Genomic DNA, 14,627 nt, shown 5'->3' with positions numbered 1-14,627 from the left:
GCTCAATGAAGTGGCGGACTCTCTAGCAAAAGCTTCTCTGGCAGGTCCAGTTCTCTCTCTGCTCCCTGTTACGGCGTTTGTTGCTGCGACAAGGTTCAGAAAGTCTGCATTATCTATTTATTTATTCAAAGTACCTTACTGACCCAACAGGGCATTGTTTAAGGGGAGCATAAAAGGAATAGATACATGAATTGGTACAATTTCCATACATACAATAAACATAAACTAATGGTCAATTTTGTCAATATGTGCTTACTCCGTCTCGATTCATCACTGGACTTTCTGCAACTAGAGTTCCCTTGGAGCAGGAAATAGTGTGCAGCAAGACGGGCTGAAGTTGTATTAACCACAATGCGTTGTATAATTCCAAATCTTAATTTTTACATGCACAGAGCGGGTTTGGCAATCTCCCCTTCTAGCTTCTATTGCAACGAACTCAAAACTATCGAACACTTCTTGTTGAGCTGCCGACGTTTTTCCTTACGCAGAAAACGTAGTATCGAAATTATATTGCGGCAATGTGGTCTACCGGTTACGTCGGTCGTTCTGTTATCATTTGGGGCCTCTGTGCTGGGACACCCGCCCAGGAATATTTTCAAAGCTGTCGACAAGTTTATATGTGCCTCGAATAGATTTGGTAGGTGTATAAACTACTAACAATTCTTTATTCAGCCTTCCTAGTCAAAATATCTTCAGTCTCTGGGAGAGTACACAAAATTGTGCAACTTAAAATTACAACCATTCATAATTAACGTTACATTAAAAATTCATCTCAAAATTATTTTAGCTCTTACTAAATATCAATCATAAATCCAGAAAATATGATCCGCCCGACTTATGGTCGATCCTCCCGAGTGGATAGGTGCCAAGGAGGATATAAAAACTTGCTGGAGTGGAAGCGACGCCCGTCAGGTGACGCCAGCGGCAGCCATCTTGCCGGAGGCAGAAAGCGCGCTGCCGGTGTGTCGCCTCCACGCTTCGTTGCTGGTGCACGCTGTTCTCTTCAAAGTTTTCAATGACTGCAAGTCTTGCTCTTGGATAATGGTTACCTCCTGCGTTGCCTACGGATGCACAAACAGGCTGAAGAAAGGTTCTGGCCTCACATTTCACCTGTAAGTACATGAAATTTAGCGTGTTCTACTCGCGGTCATTTCAGCCGCATTGTAGTTGCTTGCAGGCCCGCGCATGAAAGAGCAGCAAAATGGCATTGTGTGTACGTGTGCCGCACTTGATTGTCGTACATTTCTTGACAGGTTTCCAAAGAATGCAGAAGTTCGGAGTCTTTGGGAGCGGGCAGTTCGCCGTGAAGGGTGGCGCGCTAAGGATGGAGACCGCCTGTGCTCCGTACATTTCAGTCCTGAGTGCTTTGACCGCACTGGGCAAACGACGCGACTGCGGGTGGGAAGTGTGCCCACGTCGTTTCCAGCTTTTCCGCCTCATCTGCAGAAACCTGTGAGTATTACTGCCATCGTTGGACGAGAAGCGTAATGTTTAGCGTGCATAACGCTTGTGGCGTTACGGCCGCTACATAATACTTGTTTCACGAAATGTTGTTGCGGGTATACGTGGCATTGATTGCGTGCCGAGAATTGGCGGTACTGTGGAGAAGTAGCTGTAGTTTTAGCATATCGTTACCGTGTTTGCGTTACCGTTTACCGCATTACCGGACGCCGCCGGCGAAGGTGAAGTTACCGGTAATGGTAACTGCTTCACCTTCGCCTTAACTGGTGATCAAGATACATATTTATTTATTTATTACTGCTGACCTGTTTACCAGGTCTTAAGCAGGAATGGGCATACAGCAATGTTTACTACAAAAACATTATTGACATCCACAGCATACTGACAGTGGTTACAATTCAATACTTAAAGGCACATCCGGCGAATGGAAAGTTATACCAGAGCGGGTGCATGTCCTTTTTGCTGGCATACAATGTCTCGTGCACGATTATGAAAAAGCTTGTTACTTAATACATTTATTATTTCTTCAAAGAAAATGTGTAGCTTAATTGTACCGACATTATACGTGTGAGGTTTCATTTAGTTTTTGCGCTTGCTGCCTTTTTAGCTCGTCTGAGAAAACGTATGCTTTCAAACCCAGGTCAAACAGAAACGTCCCGACCCCAAGTCTCGAGATTTCCCGGCCCCGCCTGGTCCTGAGTGTTCTGGGTTGTGCGACCTGCCTGGAGCTGAAAATTTTCCTGAAGACTCGCCAACCAAACTGTTCTACAAAGACAAGGTCCTTTCCTCACAAGAAGAGATAACCCAGTTGAAGAAGAAGGTCAAAACACTGCAACAAACTAAACGAAGGCTGGTCAAGAGAAATGAAACCGCCCAAGAAATCATCAAAGAAATCAGAGAGCAAAAACTCTTGTCAGAAGAAGGCTCACATGTGTTTTCATCTGTTTTCTCGGATGACATTCAGCAACTACTTTGCAGGGTGGGCAATGAGCAGAAGGGCAAGTACCCACCTGAGCTGCGAGCATTTGCACTGACTTTGCATTTTTACAGTCCAGCCGCGTACGAGTATGTACGATCCAAATTCAACGAAGCCCTCCCATCCCAGCGAACACTAAGGGGCTGGTACAAGTCGATTCAAGGAGCTCCTGGCTTCACAGCCGAAGCATTTGCTTTCCTTGAGAAGTTTGCGGAAGCACGTGATGAACCCTTCTACTGCGCTCTCATTGTAGACGACATGGGCATCAGGAAACACGTAGAGCTAGTTGGAGATAAGGTAGTAGGGTATGTTGACTTCGGAACTGGACTTGACGATGACGGTCTTCCTGAAGCTGCAAATGCGTGTGTCTTCATGATCGTTGGAATCAACGTCAGATTTAAGATGCCAGTTGGATACTTCTTAATAGACTCACTCACAGGAGCAGAGAGGGCCGAGCTGGCCAAACAGTGCATTGAGAAACTTGCGTCGGTGAAGGCTGAAGTAGTCTCTCTCACATTTGACGGAGCCTCGTCGAATTTCACTATGGCCAGGTGTTTAGGTGCTCAACTTCGTGTTGACTGTGAGCAAATTTCTTCAAGCTTTGTGAACCCAGCTGACGATACTAAGAATGTTTACATTATCCTAGACGCCTGCCACATGATTAAGCTTATTCGCAATTCCTTGGCGAACTTAAGCTACATTGTTGATGCTGAAGGAAAGCACATAAAGTGGGCCTACATAGTGGCATTGGAGGCATTGCAGCATTCCGAAGGGCTGCGGCTGGGCAACAAACTCACGAAAGTCCACGTGCAATGGGAAAAACAAAAGATGAAGGTGCGATATGCTGCGCAAGCATTGAGTTCCTCTGTGGCTGACGCCTTGGACTTCTGTGAAAATGTGCTGAAGCTACCCCAGTTCTGGGGCGCCAGTGCAACATCGAAGTTCGTGAGGGTCTTCGATCACCTGTTCGACCTTTTTCATTCTAGGAACCCTTTTGCAAGATCGTACAAGGCTCCTCTGCGGAAGCAGAATGAAGCCTGCTGGAAGCCATTCTTTGCCTACACCCAAGCGTATATAAAGGGATTGAGAGATCCGGCTGGGCGGCCAGTTTTAGAAGGCTTGAAAAAAACTGGTTTTGTGGGCTTCTTGATCTGCATGGCGAGCACTGAAGAAATGTTCGACGAGCTTGTTGGCCAGGGTAAGCTGAAGTACTTGTTGACGCACAAACTGAGCCAGGATCACGCTGAGAACTTCTTCGGATCTGTTCGTGGCCGAGGTGGGTATAACAACAACCCAACCGCTGCTCAGTTCATGGCAGCATACAAACGTTTGCTGGTGCAAACAGAAGTGACGTCTTCTAGCTCGGGAAACTGCACCAAAGACATGGTTTCCATCCTGAATGCCACTACTGTTGTCGCCCAGGTAGACGCAACAAGCGCGCTCACAGACATGCGCAGGTCCTCGATCTTGGAGCCTCACGATGACCACGACTACACGCATCCTGAAAACCTGTCTGCCGTAGTTGTTGCGGTGGTGCCTTATATCGCAGGCTTCGTTGTACACCAAGTGTGCAAGACAACAACATGCGAAGAGTGCATTGCAGCCCTGTACTCAGATGAGCTAGTTCCCCTAGTTGAGCAGAAAAACAGAGGTGGGCTTGTGTCCCCGTCCAAGGATGTCATTGGCTTGTGTGAAGCCGTTGAAAAGGGGCTGCGACGGCTACAGATTGAGTGTGGAACACTTAAAGCAGTTAACTCCCAGTCAAAGCATCTCGTTTTGGAAGTGCTACGACTGTCTGTAGAGGAAAAATGGTTTCAGAACCTAGAGCAGCACATTCTTGACCTTGATCCCCTCGACAATCATATCTACAGCTTGTGCAAAAAAGTTGCGGAGCTGTATGTGAAAATCCGCATCCACCATATGACAAAAGAAAGAAACCGCGAGATCATCAAGGACAGGGTCAGGCCAGTTCTTTCAAGAATGACCATTTTCAAACATCAGTGAGTCTCCCCGCACTGCTCGTTTCGGCTATACTGTTCGCATATATTTTTAATGTTTGTGTGATTGTGTTTTTTCTGCCATTTTCGAGTTTCTCAAAGCGTTATCGTAGGCCATTTCGCCACCAAAAAGCAAAGAATAAATGCTTACAACCTGACACAACTGTTTTTATTGCTTTGAAGACGCGAGAAACTGCACCTGCTGCTTAGATAAGCGCGAGCGCAGCTGTACTCGGCTGTTTCTTGCCTCTGCCAAGATGGCCGCCGGCGGCTCGGCGCGGCTTCACCCCCTCCCATGGGTAAGCGTAGGCGGCTTCCACTCCAGCAGGTTTTTATATCCTCCTTGATAGGTGCCAATGATCCAAGGAGCATCATCATCATCAGCGGCCTCAGTCAGTGGAAGCTGCCCGGCCCAACTAGCTGCACGGCCCGGGATCTCGCGTGCGTTTACCGAAGCCGTCTCCTCGTGGCCCCCCTCACCAGCGAGCGGCAACGCACGACAGCGGGCTGCACGGGGTCGACGGCTGCAGGTGGGACGGAACCCCGAGCGATGCAGCCTTGCCGAAGAAGCAGGCGGAGGCCGACGAAAATCCTCCGACGGCCGGCCGGCAAGCAAAGCGCCAGGCTGCTGATGCTGTTGCGGACAATGGCGCCGGCCCTTCCAGCAAGGCCCCGGCTGCGAAGCAGCCATGCGGTCGACCACGCAAGGCCGTGGCTGTAGAGCCGCTAGCGCCGAGCGCCCGTTGCGACCACCACGGCGGCTCGCAAATCGCGGGAAAAAAAAGCGGATGCAGCGGAGCGCACTACCGAAAGCCCGTCGACCAGCAAAGCTGTCACGACCGTGGTCGCGACCAAAGCCCTGAGAGCGAGCCTCGAGAAGCGCTTGAGGAGCGCCCCTCGGAGGAGCGCCAGCGATGCGGCTAGCGAGGCTCTGAAACGTCGCAGGACCAACAGGAAGGTGAGCCATGGCCGATCACGGAGCTCGTCCTGCAGTCTTCATGTCGGACGCGCACATAAACACCGTAGCCGTGAGAGCTAGGAGACGCACTCTGAGAGGAGCCACGGGAAAAAGAAGAGGCGCGGAGAGGGCCGCCACCGTGCCTGTTCTGTCTCTTCATCCCGGCCACAACAAGCATGCGCCCGAAGCAGCGTGGGAAGCGCCGCCACGCCTACAGCCTCCTCGGGCCGCCGAAGAAGGCGCACCAAGGCAAGGAAGGCCTCGAGCAGCGGATCATCAACGAGGACGAGAGGCGGAAGAGGATCGGCAAGACCCCGAAGAGCCTGAACGGAACGGTGAGGCCGCGACGAGATCGAATTAGACCTCTGGTTACACGAGCCCCATTTGAATGGCGAAAACAGAGGAAGCAAAAATTGCTTTTCTGCTAACTTCATCCGGCTAGAAGAGGCTCTTGTTGGATTGAGTGCAGGATTCTATAGAATGAAATTCTCTTTCAATCCCACATGTTGTTCAGTTAATGTTTTAAGTGTCTTATAGAAAAAAAATGGACCATCTCCCCATAGAGAACCACGATGGGATGTGAAGCAGCAGTGGTGCGCACGATGTTGACCCGTCTGAAACAGGCGTCGATGCAAATGCTAGAAGAACGCTTTGAAGCGAAACGCGGTGTAGTTTTTACTCGAGTAAGCATTTGTTTGAAACGCGAAGACACGGGAGGCGGGTTGGGTTTCGTGTAAGTTTCATTGCAGATAAACGAGCCGAAAGAGTGTTTCCACTCGACGTGCGGTCGAGCGTTGCGGGCGGTGGAGAGGGTGAAGCGAGAGAGAAGTGTGTTGGGAGCGGGCAGAGGAGTAACACCACCTAGGTGCATGTTGGGAGGAGCCGGCAGCTGCTGTGGGTGAGGGAAGTAGTGACGTCAGAGCGCAGCTGCGACTTGACCTACTTGGCATCGTTCCAACAACTTCGACGAGGGGAATGCGGTACGGCGCGTTGGTCCGGAGACACGGGCGACAGCGTTACACACGCTAGTCAAACAGCTGCTTCGCATCTACAAGAAAGGCAAAAGAGAGAACCAACAACCGATAGCCCGTGTGCTGAGCCATACATTACTCATCCATTATCAATCACACCATTCAAAAGACAAAGTTCTTTCTGCGTGAGCGGGACAGATTATGCCCCTACACACGCCAAGTCATCATTTCTGCTGCTTCGACAATCGAACTGGTTAAATGTGTCACGATATAAAACACGTGTTGTCAAAATACGGCACACAGCCGCACTAATTACAGAGGATAGCCAAGTCACCATCGGTAGCCTTTAGCACTTCAATCTTTCAGTCTGTCCCACGTAAGTGCAGCCACAGGACAAGGATACCCTATAAATAATGAACTGTGTGCACTCAACATAGACATTAGAATGCTTAATTAAAAGAAGCGTTGCAGAATTGCTCTGCCTTTTACCTTTCTTTTTCCATCTTTCATCCCTATTCTTACCCTATTCTGACGTTTTGCAATAAACGTTTAATTGAAGCTAAAGTGCTTGTGTCTCTTCTCTCGTGTAAAAGTTCTGTGTTGCCCCGCCGCGGTGGTCTAGTGGCTAAGGTACTCGGCCGCTGATCCGGAGGTCGCGGGATCGAATCCTGGCTGTAGCGGTTGCATTTTCGATGGAGGCGGAAATGTTGCTCAGATTTGGGTGCACTTGGGTGCAAGAACCCCAGGTGGTCGAAATTTCCGGAGCCCTCCACTATGGCGTCTCTCATAATCTTATGGTAGTTTTTGGACATTAAACCCCACATACCAATCAATCAAAAGTTGTGCGTTTCCTACCAAGATTGAAGAACCAAGCCATTACTCCTTCAGAGCCTTTGCATAATCAGGAAGTTCCTATAATAATTTGCAAATATTTCATGGTGCGTTCTTTACACTATAACGAAAGCATACTATAGCATACCTACGCGTGAGCTTCATACCGGTTATTTTCATTCAGCGCATTAAACAATATTTGAAACAGGAACCACTCGCTATTCGCCTTCGCATTTTACGTGTTGAACTGTAGCTGCTAAAATCATCTTCAAGCTGCTCTTGTGCCAATATTCTTACACCATGGTTGCCATATACACTGGATCAGCTCTTTCCCTCCCCACGACTCATAGTCTTGGGCAAGTAAGAAGTTTTTACCACAGACTGCAAAACTGTGAGCTGACTTCAAGATTATGAACGTTTTGCAACGGAAAACCTCTCAGGATTATGTATATTGATTATTGAAATAGATAATCTGTTTCTACTTTCTATCAGGTTAATCCAGCAGGACAATGCAACGAACTATAGGCCATTTTTTATAGCCCTTGGGTGAAGGGGGGGGGGGCTAAGACCAGAGGGCCCGATTCATTTGAAACCTAGATAATCCACCCTTGCACACTACAGACGGGTATGTATCACAAATATTTTTGCGGCCTGTCAGAAACACATACCAATCATGGATGGGTATGCGCCACAGAAATTTCACCACGTAGCTTCCTCTAAAAAAATCACTGCCCTCTTGGGCAGTGATTTTACTCCGTACAAATGGTTAACCAGCGAAAGCTTAAGGCCCCGGTGTTTAGCTGTGGGTTCTACACAACGCTGCACTGAAGCCTTTCACAATTATTGGTTACATGTTCGTGGTACTTAATGAGGTTAGACACAGGTTTGGCTTGGGTTCACCACAGTGTTTCCTTCACATGCCACACAGTGTGCCTCGCATGATCACGGTCATGGAAGAGTGTAATGAGCGGTTAAATGCGTGCCGCAATGCGTTAATCACAGTGCTTGTTCTCAAACCACAGGCAGTCACAGATGTTGCAGCCGAAGCCAATATGTCGCTGAAGAAACTCCTGCCAAAAGTGAGCATGCACCTCGGCGAACGCGCTCATGCAATCATCACGTTGAAGATGTGTCTGCAACGGTGCTCGTTCATCGCGGTGTTATTGCAAGCGTTTATCTGCCCGCCACCAGCGCTTGCATTCCTGTTCACAATTTAGCGCAGCTTGGAAAGCTGCCCGATCATATGTACGCAGTTCCTGCTGGCACTCGGCCTCCCGTGCCTGTTTTTGTGTCTTGACTGCAGCATCGGCCCGGCGAATGCAAGCTCTTTCATGTTTCCACTGTCGGCGCTCTTCTAGAGTTGTCCGTACCTTACCCATGCGTAACTTTTCAGTAGAAACTGATGCGCGCGCGCTCGGTGCCCCGGCTGCGATGGGATAGACGACATCATTCAGAACGCAGCCAAATGCAGGTGTGCTTGGGTACGATGCTGAGAATGACGTAACTGATAGCACAGCCAATGAAGACCACTCATGACACCAATGTCGAACCATTTTTCATTTTTCCTAGCCATCTACAGCTTTTACTATAAAAAAAGGTAATTGATGATTGATATGTAGGGTTTAACGTCCCAAAATCACCATATCATTATGAGAGACGCCGTAGTGGAGGGCTCCGGAAATTTCGACCACCTGGGGTTCTTTAACGTGCACACAAATCTGAGCACATGGGCCTACAACATTTCCGCCTCCATCGGAAATGCAGCCACCGCAGCCGGGATTTGATACTGAAGTACTCGGCTGCTGACCTGCGGGTCAGCAGCCGAGTACCTTTGCCACTATACCACCGCCCCGGGGTGTTCCCTAAACGGAGCATATACATAAACAACTTGGTGTGCCTATAGAAACACTCACTCATGCACGCACGCTACCACTCAATAAAAGCACGCCGCACCACAAATTTGTGAGTGGTAGCATGTTTGAATGTATAAGCATTTCTAATGATGCCAAGTTTCAGTAAATTACTTACAATATGACGAGTTACAAACTAGCTGAACAACTATATTTTTAAGAATAAGATACGTTGCTTTAATTTTGCTGTACATGCTGCGCCATCTCGCGGCGCGCTCGCAAAGCCTCCCCTCTCCCGTCCCCGCCAAGAAATTTATGTGCTTGTCTCTCTCTCTCTGCATATGACAAAATCGAAGAGAGTCCGAGAGAGAGCTGTGCCGAAGCGGGAAGGTATGCTTTATTGACAAAATTTATGATGGCAGATAAAGCCCGACGAATGCTGCTTGAAGCCGAAATGAAATTCATTCACGTAAGATCATTCACACTGCCAATGTTTAAACGCTTGCAGTGTTCAAGCTTGGCCTTATTATCTATAGACAGAATAGAAAACTAAGGAGCAATCAAAAACACGGCATGTGTAACGACAGTGGGATGACATACGAAGTACACAACAGGGAAAAGTTTTAAAAACAAGATGACAAAAATACATATGAAAACATCAGCTGATGGAACATGTAGCAAAACAATGGGGATAATTAGCCTTAAAAATTCCTGGAAGAATAGCTGATTTTTTATAGGTTTTCGTTGTGTATGTGCCATGTCCAATTGGTTCAAGTGCCCCCTTTGAAACACTTATACTTGTTGGCTGGAATGTATTATACTTGTGAATAAGGTGCGGCAATTTTTTTTTCTTCAAAAAGCTGGTTACTGTATTTAAGGTTTAAGATTGTTGAAGATACGTCCTGCCACTATAAATTGCTGCATCATTGCTTCCAGTCATTTGCCATGCTTGCTTTGTGCCTATTTAATGAAATGTTATTAGGTTGTCCTGTTTGTTCAGTACGGTTGAGAGCTGGACTAGTTGGTGAAATATCATTTTAACATGTGGCGTAGTAGGGCAACTTCGACGGGGGCACAGAGGACAAGAAAAGCGAGTGTCGTGTTTTCTTGTACTCTTGTGTCCCTGTCGAAGTTGTGCTACTACACCATGTTAAAATGGTGTCCTGTTTGTGACAATATGTATATCTAATCATGTGGATAATGTTTGAACTAGTGCACGTAAAACTAGATTTTATACTATGCATAAATCACCTTTAGTGCTTTTAATTCTAACATAATCTTGAAGGTGTTAACAGGTCTTAAATCTTAGATGACAACTAGGTTATTATGTGTACCAAAAAAAATGCGGGTTTACTTTTGCATGCACTAACATGTCAGGGAACATTTTCTGAAGTGGCTCGTTGCTAGTTAATGTTGGGTAATACTTGCGAAAGATATTATTTACATTTGAAAATGCATTTCGGTATTTGATTGCAAAGGCTAACGGCTGGTTAGGCTGTGCTATGGGACATGTTCAGCTAATGATGATTTCCTCATTTTCAAGCTTCATTTTGGATTTTGTTCAGAGTGTTGTGCAGGTCATTTCGTCAAATGTCTCCTTTGGCTTGCTTAATTGGTGAGCATAGTGATCGTTGTCTCTACAGACACTTCTTAAACGCTTTGCCTGTCTGATGAATATTTCTTCTTTGCCGTATCATAGATGATGGCTTGTGTAGTCTATGTATTATAGTTGGCTATTCGTTTGCATTATGTAGAAAGTAACCTTCCATTTCTCTGTAAAAGAAAGTATTCCAAGACAGCCCCATTAAGATGCACATCACAAGAATTTACCACTGAAGATTAAATTTGGCCAAACATGTTAGCAGCAACAATGCAGCAAGAATTGTAAACTAAACTAAGATTTTTTTTCTTTTTGTCCAGTTCGACTAGGGGTGGAGTCCGCTTCTGCTGCACATCCTTCCTCCTCAAAATTTCACTTGGCTCTGCCCTATTAATTTTTCTTTTCTAATTGGCATTGCCTGCTATATGTTTCTGGTGCGGGCAGAGGATTTGTCTTTTTTTTTTCATAACTCACAATAAAGAATGTTTCAATAGATACCGTCATATCCAGGAAGTTAATTTTGCTGAAAAGGTGTTGCATGGTAAATTTACTACTAGGGTGAAACTTCTTACAATTGCCAATTGATGCAATTTTCATGAATGCACATCAAAAAAGACAGTAGCAGCAGAGCTATTGAATCTATTCTTCAAAATGATTCTATTTTCAATAATATCAGTGTTACCTCAAGACAACTTATCCACTGAAAGATAAAAAAACAACATTTAAACCAAGAAAAATGCATGTGTTAGCCTCTGTTTATCATAGAGTTGTAAAGAACAAGTGGAATAAATGTCATGTTTTGCCACTATTGAACCTATGCGGTTGAAGCTGTGGAAGGAAACTCTGGAGGGATTTATAGGCCTCTGCTGCTGTAGTCTCGAGCAGTTTCGTTTCCTTCACTGCAGCAATTCGACATGGGTGAAATCACAATGTACAAGCTCCGTACTCCCAACAACAGTTTGCTGTGCAGCTTTGCACTTGATTCACAAGCTTCTTGTGTGTATTTTACAAAAGCATTACAAGGATACTAAAGAGAAACAGTGACCTTGTTTAGATTGACAAGCTGCACTCTGAGAACTCTAATGCCAATGCCATATGTTTCACAATCCCAAGTTCATTATTAGCGGATAAAATTAAAGTTGAAGTTTCACTATTGAAAGTTGTGCGGAAATGTCTATGCGTGACGTCAAAAGTTTTTCAATATATTTTTCATAATTTTGCAATTGGTTCTGTGATATTTTCTAAAACTTCGTATGCTTCGTCTATGACACCCACAGATGACAATGTCCTTCATTTTTATCGATTATAAGCTATGTAGAACCCAGCAAACGCTATCAAAATAATTATGTCATTGTGTTTGATGAGACATTTTTTTTGCCCGGTTTCGCACCTGCCAAGCGTCGTGTCGTGGTAAGAGTTGTGTTGTGAAATCATAGTTCAATAGTATGCAAAAAATTATTTCGCTCTTTAGTCTCCCTTCAACACCCCAAAAAAAAAAAATTAACAAGAATGATTTAGAGTAGCTGACCAGCTCATTCACCTGGCCCAAAGAGAAATGAAAGTCAGTGTAGTTGTATTGTTAGGTGTATCACATCTCAATAGATATAATCCTAGGAGGATGGAAGATAGGAAGCATGACACAGTGGATAATTTATTGCAACAGTCACACATTACATGTACATTTAAATGAGCCCGTGCACTGCTTTTCTCAAACAAGCAAAAAAAAATATGCAGTCTCACAAGTCTGCAGCACTGTGGTACCTTGTGAGGCGACGTTCCTACGCCCGAGCAGAGCACTATGAAAATGTCTTTAAGCAATTTAACTGTTGTGAGCTCCATTAAAAAAGGTTTGTAGTCAAGATAACTGGGTCATTAGCCACTCATTGCAACAAAAGAAATGACAGGTCCAGTTTGTGTCGGTACTCTCTTGCCATTATTTACTAACTGAATTAGAACAACCGCTAAACAAAGCACATAGTCTTTTGAAGGCATCTATTGGCAAAGAAAATAATTAATTATGGCCGTTGGATAGGCGCTGATAAAAACAGAAGCAGGCACGCTTTCTTCAGCTGTAGCTTGATGGTACTGTAGCCAGTCGCCGCTGAGCGCAGGCCGCGTGCTCACGTTTTCCCTTTCATAAAGGACGACAGTGTATAGCCATGCTGACTATAACTGGTAACGTGGGAAGTCTGTCCTCACAAGCTCAAAGGCTACACATGGCTGAAGATTGCCCTCATTCACACAACTTGTTTAATGAACATGCGAGTTTCACCATGGTGAACTAAAACTTGAAACAGTGCAAACGTATTTGGTATGCTGTGTTCTTTCTCTTTGCGTAGGGGCACAAGTTTCCAAGTTCTTAGTACTTTAAAGTGAGAGATGCGCACTGGCCCAAGCACTACCTACAACTTCATACTACTGTAAAATCCTGAGAAATCACTCCCTCGGCGCTGAAAAATGATCTGGAAGGGGGCCCTTGCCCTTGCTTGGTCTCGGACACTTATTCAATATAAAAGTGCTTTTAACAAAAATGCACACCTGTGTTTCTAATGAAGTACTCTATTGAATACACATACATTTACTGTTTTACTGACCCAAGGAGAATCCTTGTGTGAAATTTCAGGTGTTATGACAAGGTGGGAAAGATGTTCTACTAATGTTCAGACAATTTGTGACAACTCATAATGCAGCCTCGAGGCATCACATTGTAAAAGTGTTTAAAAAATCTTGCGCATATATAAGGACTCTCAGAACTTTGGTTCCAAAGAACTGCTGCTGCGGAATTCCGTAGTGGAGAACAGGTTGAAAAATAATTGCGGGAGGGGAGGGGGCGTTTGCTCTGTATTTTACAGTGCCCATTCGCGATTGAAGTTGGAATGGAGACACTAGCATGTGCTTTTTTCATAGCATTGCCAGGGCTACACAAGAGGCCCATTGCATGTGACTACCCGCACAACCAAGGAACGCTTGCCACCAATTCAGCTGCTCTTTCTGCGAGTGTTCTCTTCACACTATTTTAACTATGCAACACTTTACAGTAAAAATGCACACCTGTTTTCATATTTTTTGTGTTTCAACCAATTTTGCCTAAATATCTGCAGTCTGAACAAAGTGGATACTTATTACAGTTTCTTATGAGAGTTTATGCTTTGAATTGCAGCCCGAGTCATGCAGTGAAGTTCATGCATGCACAGCTTACCTACCACCACCTTTATTTAGGAGTGGAAAGATAGGCTCCTGCTTGACTTGTACGGGAAAATAAAAGAGGAGGGGGGTAATTTGCCATGTCTGTTACAGGCAGGTGTACTTGCTGCCAAGGACCTCAAAGGAGGATAAGTTACAGTGGCGAAAATGAATCTGCACTCCAGCCAAGTGCACAACGAGCTAAGTCAGGAACATTATTGAAACGAAACATAAGATAAGCATTTTAAAAACTGTTAATAAAGCATTGTCTTGGCTTCATCATCCAACATGTGGTCGTTTTCATAATTTCTTTATTTTTCCTGCATCAAAAACCTCAAGCTGAGCATTCTGTTGTTATTACTAGCACATATGTTTGCAGGTGCTTATTTTGCTGCAATCTTGGATAGGATATTTAGTAAAAGTACTCAGTGGCATTAATGTTCATCTGCTCCCTCATTTGTTTTTAAGATGCACTTTTTTCTAGATTTGCACTTGTCTCTAATTGCAAAGAATTCATATTGATCCTTGAGGTGTGTAGTAAATAACAAGCAACTTTTTCAGGCAAGGTTACCTTATCATTTTCGGTGATATGTGGGGTTTAACATCCCAAAACCACCATATGATTATGACAGACGCCTAACTTTACATTTTCTTGTCAGTAACTTTTATTAAACATTTCTATTTGTCCTGAAACATTATTTCTTTGACAGTATAGCTGCATGACTGCTGTACAATTATATAGAATTAGTTTGCCCAACGAAGATGAAGAAATTTTGTTGATTTGCAAAAGGTGTGTGTAT

Source organism: Rhipicephalus microplus, chromosome X, assembly GCF_043290135.1.
Source record: "Rhipicephalus microplus isolate Deutch F79 chromosome X, USDA_Rmic, whole genome shotgun sequence".
NCBI lineage: Eukaryota > Metazoa > Arthropoda > Arachnida > Ixodida > Ixodidae > Rhipicephalus > Rhipicephalus microplus.
This window is presented reverse-complemented; position numbering follows the sequence as displayed.